This window comes from Chiloscyllium plagiosum, unplaced genomic scaffold (genome assembly GCF_037043375.1).
Source record: "Chiloscyllium plagiosum isolate Xiang-an unplaced genomic scaffold, Cpla_swu_hap1 HiC_scaffold_42, whole genome shotgun sequence".
Classification (NCBI taxonomy): Eukaryota; Metazoa; Chordata; class Chondrichthyes; order Orectolobiformes; family Hemiscylliidae; genus Chiloscyllium; species Chiloscyllium plagiosum.
This window is the reverse complement of record NW_028270180.1, coordinates 85233460-85240790: the sequence shown is the minus strand read 5'-3', so window position 1 is coordinate 85240790 and position 7331 is coordinate 85233460. Positions and strand designations below refer to the sequence as shown.

Sequence of the window (7331 nt, the reverse complement as noted above, 5' to 3'; positions counted from 1 at the left end):
AGATTGAGAGTGACACAGGAAATGTGAGGGGACAGGTTGATAGTGACACAGTAAGTGTAAGGGGTCAGGCTGATAATGATATACTAATTGTGATGGAGTCAGGATAATAGTGGTGCAGTGGGTATGCGTTGTCAGGGTGATAGTGACACACACGGTGTGAGTGGGATAGAGTTATAGTGATGCAGCAAGTATGAGGAGGTCAGAGTGATAGTGTGCAGGGTCTGGCTGAAGGTGACGCAAGACGAGTGAAAGGTTCAGGATGATCTGGACGCACAAAGTTTGTAGGTCAAGGTGATAATGATCCTGTAATTATGAGTGGGTCAGTCTGATAGTGACACAGTACATTTGAAGGGATCAGGCGGGTAGTGATGCAGTAAGCGTGAGGGGGTTAGGCTGATATTGATGCACGAAGTGAGAGAGTGTCAAGGTGTGAGCAGGTTAGAGAGACAGTGACGCCGTTAGTGAGTGGGGTTTGGCTGATAAGGATGCAGTAGGTGCGCATGTGCCAGGGAGTGAGTGATGCAGGAAGTATGAGGGTGCCAGAGGGATAGTGACGCAATCATTCTGAGGGGATCAGAGAGATACCAACGCAGTAAGCATGAGGGGGTCAGTTTGTTAGTGACGCTGTCAGTGTGAGTGCCTCAGCCTAATAATGATGAAATAAATTTGAGAGAGTAATGCTGATTGTCAAGTGATAAGTGTGAGTGAGTCAGGCTGGTAGTGACGCTGTAAGTGTGAATGTTGAAGCTCATAGTGAAGCAGTAGGTGTGAGGTGGTCAGTGTGATTGTGGCGCAGTAAATGTGAGAGGGTCAAGGAGATAGTGACATAGTAAGTTTGAGGAGGCAGTTATTGTAGTGACACGGTAAGTGTGAGGCGTCAGTCTGATACTTATGTAATAAGTGTGATGGAGTCAGGCTGATAGTGACACAGTAAGTGTAAGGAGTCAGGGTGATAGTAACATAGGAAGTGTAAGGGCGTGACTGATTGTGACAAAGTAAGTGTTTGACATTCAGGCTGATAGTGACGCAGTCAAAATGAGGGTCTCGAAGTGAAAGTGGCACAGTACATGTGAGGGCGCCAGATGGATAGTGATGCAGTAAGTTTGAAGGGTTCACGCTGATATTAAGGCAGTAAGTGTGAGGGGTCAGGTCTATAGTGATGCAGTAAGTGTCGGCGGGTCAGGCTGATAGTGATGCATTCAAAGACCAAATATCCAAGGCTCACTGTAGTGCTGAACAGCGAGACTTCTCAAGGCGAAGACAAAAATCAATAGTTCTCATCCTGGTCATAAATCACAATGCTTCATTTTAAAATTGGCCTCTCCTGCTTCTAGATTCACCAATGATGGAACAAAATTTAATTGCACCACCTGTTTATCTCTTCAAATATTTTGCAACTCTCAATGAGATTACCTCTCTTGTTTTGAAACTGTTAAAAAAAGGCGGGATTTGCCCAATTTCAATTCAGAGGACTAACGTTCATCCATGATATCAAGGCTAATCACCATTCGTGGTATTCCTTATATGGCATTAGTATCTTTCCTAAATTGAGGATTATAATTCCTCATACTGTAGTCCAAGTGCGGTCGAACTGAGCCACCATACATTGGAAATAATGCTTCGTTCTCGTGCCCTGAAATCCTTCTGCAGCTTTCACAACAGACTTCTACAACTGCTACTAGACTTCAATGACTTATTGGAAACTTCTCCAAGATGCATTTCTAAAGATCTGTACATCAGACTTTCTACTTCAAACCTTCGACAAATAATCTCCACACATTTCCCTCCTGACAAGTATGATAAAGTCAAATCGTTGCTATCTATTAGATCATGAGGGACATGGATAGGTTGTCTCGTCAAGGTGTTTTCCGGCAGGTGAGGAAGTCAACATTTAGAAAACATCGGTTTAAAATTAGTGGGTAAGGATTTAAAAGGGACGTCAGGGGCAACGTTTTCAGACGTGTCCAGAATGAGCTGCCAGAGAAATTGGTGGAGACTGGTACAACTGTAACATTGAATGGCATCTGGATGGATATATGAGGAACAAGGTTTAGAGGGATGTGGGCCAAATGTTGGCAAATGGGACCTATTAATTTAGGATATCTGTCCACCATGGTCATGTTGGAAAGAAGGGCCACTTTTCGTGTTGTATTGTTCAACGACTTGATGACTCTCGAACAACCGCAAAAACTTTGCAAATAATTCCATCAAGACGATTTCAAGTTCCAAATCTTCGATTAATCTTCCTCTCTAATGCTCACAAGTTCATTACCTGATGTCAGAACTTACGGATTAGTTGCTGGATCCATTCCTGTAAATTGGTTCTGCATTCTTTCTAATTCCGATTTTTTTTTTTACGAATGTAGCTAGTTTTTATGGACTTAGCATCAATTTTTATAATACCATATTTCGATGAATATTAAAACACAACAGCATATCTAATTTGGCACCAGATGATGAGCAATTGAGTCAAAATCGATCGGACGCAGTGAGACAATGATCCTCTCTTCGTGTGGTGTACATCCGTGAGTCTATAATTCGACGAAGAATCATTCCCACAACTTCAGCTGTGTCAGAATCTAGTTTGCGGTGAAAGCCTGTCAATCTGCTAAGGTAACGTTCGTCGGGGTCTCTGCAAAGGATTTGGCGAAATCTTTGGGTCTTGACAATTTGTTCTTCCAACAAATGAATTCAGTTGTTTTACTATGAAAATTGTCAATCTTGTCGCAGATGTGATGGCCGAGAGGTTAAGGCGTTGGATTTGAAATCCAATGGGGTCTCCCTGCACAGGTTTGAATCCTGTTCACAGCGCAGAATCTTTTAAAAGTCATTAATTCCTTTGCAGGATTTGGATTTCGTGGAGCTTGAGCTGCGCATTCAATCGAAAGTAAATTTTCAACTGTGAAGAAACCGAAGTAATTTCAAGACTGACCCAGTCATCTAATTGAATAAATTTTACGTCGAGACACAAAAAGCCACCAACTTCCAACACGAATCAGTTTCAACACATTTGTCGAACTATCGTGAAATCTGGATGTTCGGGGGGTGGTCTTCAGCAAAACAAGAAGCAATGCAATACATTTAATTACAGGTGATGATTTTTTTTAGGATCAGTTGAAAGTCAAGCTGAGAAAGTTCAACCTAATTTACAGCTGACTCTCAAGGCCAATAATCTATTGTATTATCAGTCAATGAATTAGAAAAAAGCAACTCCATGTGTGGAAAGTAACTCGACTCATCCAGGTTCATGGCTTGCGATGTGAAAAGGCAAGGCGATATCAGTGGAGTAGAATTTTCTGGAAATATTAGAAATGGAATGTTAACGGTCTTCTGCTGTCCACATTCGTAAGAAACTGTGCATTAAGAACTGAAATTGAAAACTAACGATGAAAATCTGCTTGTGGTGTAGCATTGTTCAGAACAATAGGTTGTTGTTGAGGCTAAAATTGACCAAAATAATCGATGGGGAACTTATCCACGGCCTTCGTTGGAGCAGTTGGTGTGGAGAGCTCAGCTTGAAGAACCAAATGCCAATTATTCATCCTGGCTGTCTGAATTGCTTAGTTAAACATATTCCCAGTTTAATGAAAAAACCTTTGCTATCAGAGTTAGATGTTTTCATGTCAGCATGTTCCGATATGAGAAGACACTCCATGGAGTAGATGTGACTTCAATTTTGACTCTAACGTCAGAAATGTTGACACATTTCTGCACCAAAACAGCACTACCATTGGTATCAAATCAAACTGAACAAAGGACTAGTCACTTAGACATTTCCTGTCTGCAGACTCTGCCAATGGACCGTTCAGGCCCGATGTAGGAATAGGGCGTGGTGACATCTGTTCGCGAGTGAATTACATCCTTCTTGCTCACGATCCATAAACCGTAATTCATTTTGAACTTCTTTGCCATCAGCATGGTAAGTGGTACATAATGCACAGGTTTGCTTCTCGAAAGAAAGAGCGAAATCTTATTCAATGCAGACGCACATTCAAGTTGTCCCTGGTCGACCAGAAGACAGATGTCGCGAAACAAAGTGAATACAGAAAACAATCAATGTTTTCTGGGAGTCAAAAAGATGTACTGGAAGAACGGAAACATATATTTGGAACTAAAGTCACATACCACTTCCACAGGCTAAATGTTCTTGAACCGTTATCTTAATTTGACCTTCATGTCCACCATTGCTGCAAAAATTATCTTAACAACTCAGAACTTTGTGTTCTTTGATATTCTCTCCTTCATGTTTCTCTTGATTTTGAAACTAAAACCGAGCAGTAGTAATGCACCCTATTTCACTTGCAAAGATCAGATGAAGATCAATTTATAAGAGAACAGAAATAAAGCTACGTCTGTCTTGCGAGAGAAAACACAGTTACCATTTCGACTCGAAAAAGTCTTCTTCAGAAGTCTGCGCAATGAACTCGAAATAGTAGACCGAAAATGAAAAAGAAGAAGCCAAAATGCCGCGAATACACCACCCGCAAGCGCATCAAGTCCTACTCGAATATGCCGGATTACTACTATCAACATCAGTGGAGAACGGAACAAAGCTCATTCTGCAGTTGTCAACCTGTTATGGCGTAGTTTGTAAAGTCAGAAATATGATTCGGTAAAAAGCGGGATGAAAGCGGGATATAGGAAGTCTGAAAAAAGCAAATGCGTGCTTTGCTTTGAAGAAGGTTGGCAGTGATGAAAATGGAAATTAACTACAGTGACGGGGGCTTAATTAATAGCTGAAAATGTGTTGCTGGAAAAGCGCAGCAGGTCAGGCAGCATCCAGGGAACAGGAGAATCGACGTTTCGGGCATAAGCCCTTCTTCAGGCATCTGCAGACCTCACTTTCTCCTCAGGGCTTAATTAATACTCAGCATCGTTGCAACACAGGGACGCAATTCTTTTTGCTAGGTTTCTGTTCTGCCATTTTATAATCACGACTGCTGTCGGGTTTGGTTTCCATTCCAGGCTTCGGTGACAGCCTGATGGAAGTTTGCACATTCGCCAAATTTCTGTGTGGTTGCTCTGGTTTGCTGCCACATTCTAAACATTTGCAGGTTATTTGGAATCGCCATTGAACGCACACGGTTCCAGAGACAGTGATGTCTCTGTAATAGGAGTGTCTGGATAGGACGTACTTCAGAGGATTTTTGTGAACTTAAATAGACAGAGTGGGGTTCGTCTGCTGTTTCCTGGGTGAGCTACATGGCCAGAGAGGGGTCAGGGTCTTCTTCCCTGAGGGAGATACGTTGACAGAGTTGGGTTAGTTTCTCTTACCTGTGTCAGTCACGCAGATACAGTAGGGTCAGTCTGCCCTTCCCTGGGCGAATTTCTTTCACAGAGTGGTGACAGTCTGCTCTTCCCTGCCTGAGTGAAATAGAAAGAGCGGGGTCAGTATTATCTTCCCTCGATAATTTATGTTGACAGTCTGGCTTCCGTCTGCTCTTCCCTGGCGAGTTACATTGGTAGAGTGGGGTTAGTGTTCATTCATTGGGTGAGTGCCATAGACGGAATGGGATCAGTTTGCTCTTCCCTGAGGGAATTACATTTATAGAGTGGGGTCAGACTGCTCTTCAGAGAATGACTTATATTGACAGTGTGGAACCAGTCTGCTGAGTTACACTGAGAGTGTGGGGTCAGTCTGTCCTTCCCTGGGTGAGTAACACTGACTGAGTGGCGTCAGTTTGCTCTTCCCTCAGTGAGTTACATTGACAGAGTGGCGTCAGGAGTGGCGTCTTTGAGGAGTTGACAAAAGTAACTCGTCCCCTACATCTTTGGGATAATTAGGGATGGGCAGTGAATCTTATCTCATTGAAAGACAACTGTGTCCCAGAAATGCATTTCTAATAATTGCATGTACAAATTCGACACTGCAAGCGGACGGGAATAACTTGAGGAGAGGTGCAGGGTAGAATAATTAAAGTCAAATGCACTGATGCCGAGGAGACATGACACAAGATGTGAATGTGGAGCTAATGGTGCAAGGCTCAGTGTCAGTGCTATTGGTTCAGCATTTATTTCCCACTGTTCGCAATGACTCACACACCACTGCTGTCAATTCACAACAATGAGCCTGTTCATCTTGGTTTGAACATCCCTGCGTGTGTATTAACGTGGTTAATGGGACGCGAGAGGAGATGAGCACATCCTGTTTATTCTTTCAGTTTAAACAGATGAAAATATCGGTTGGATGCCAATGCAAGAGGATACTGTCTTTTTCTGTGCCTTTTCAGTAGGGCATGCTCAGCATTGAAATGTCTGCTTTTGCACAAGCAGAGTTTGATTGCCATTCATACTGAGCAACGCTAATACAGAAAACGCGTTTTCGAATTCCTGTGATCAAGTGGTTCAGACATTGCACATATGGACGACAAATCTGGCTTTTAACGTGGCGCCGTTGCTTAGCTGGTGAAAGCACCTCCCATCACACTGGTGCCTGCTCATTGTATTGAAAGCTCGTTATTTCTCGCAAGTATTGTGTTGCTGATCGAGAAACTCAGTGTCTGTTTGAATTGCTTTATATTCTGATTTCGAGATCCGGCTTCATTTTCCAGGTTTAAATCCAGTAGTGTATGTTGCTCTTTTTAACTACTATTTTCACCTGGAGATTCTTCCCGCAGTTCCACAAGCACTTCTGCTCCTCATCCTCTTATTCTCATTCCTTCATTCCCAGTTTTGTGGAAATTAAGTGGTGAGGCAGGAGACACTGCAGAATTCCCGGGGAATGTTATGGTAATGGCACTGACACCACGACATGATCACCCTCATTCTCTGCTGTCACCATTCATTTGTTGTACACCAAAAGTAAATGCATCCTTGTTATTCTTCAGCTATCATGTAATTACTTTCTTTTTCTGTTGGTTAAGGAATTCAAGTTTAACTTCGAAAGGGTCTTTAGATTTTGAGGAAGAAATGTCTCCTTGCCTCAGTTCGAAGTGACAGACGCATTATTCAGAGAATGTGAGACTACTTCGACCGACTCCAGCCAGGCGTCAGAAAGCCTCTCAGCATTTCGAGTCTCAAACTGTCTCTGAATGTCATGCTTTTCAAGAGCAGAAATGGGAAATGAGGGATATGGACAGCCAGAGAGTTGGAGAATGTGAAAAAGGCCCAGGAGGATACAGAGACAAATATAGAAAAAACAAAGGCACATATTGAGGCAGATACTGAAAGAAACAATTCTCCATTCAACGCGACTGCTAAATAACAGAAAGCAAAAGGAAATGTAGCCATTAAAACGTAGCCTTCCACCAGCTCAGGAAAATGAAAGTAGCATGACAGCTGATTAAGTCCTTTTAAGATTGTAAATTCGACGTTTGTAAGCTCAAGAGTGA

At 42.5% G+C, this 7331-nt stretch overlaps 1 non-coding gene across 1 annotated transcript; it reads left to right on the top strand.

The window, feature by feature from the left end:
* Window positions 1-2729: 2729 nt before the first annotated feature.
* trnas-uga (transfer RNA serine (anticodon UGA)) lies at window positions 2730-2811 on the top strand. The gene has a single exon. It is a non-coding gene; the product is annotated as a tRNA-Ser (tRNA).
* The last annotated feature ends 4520 nt before the right edge of the window (window positions 2812-7331 follow it).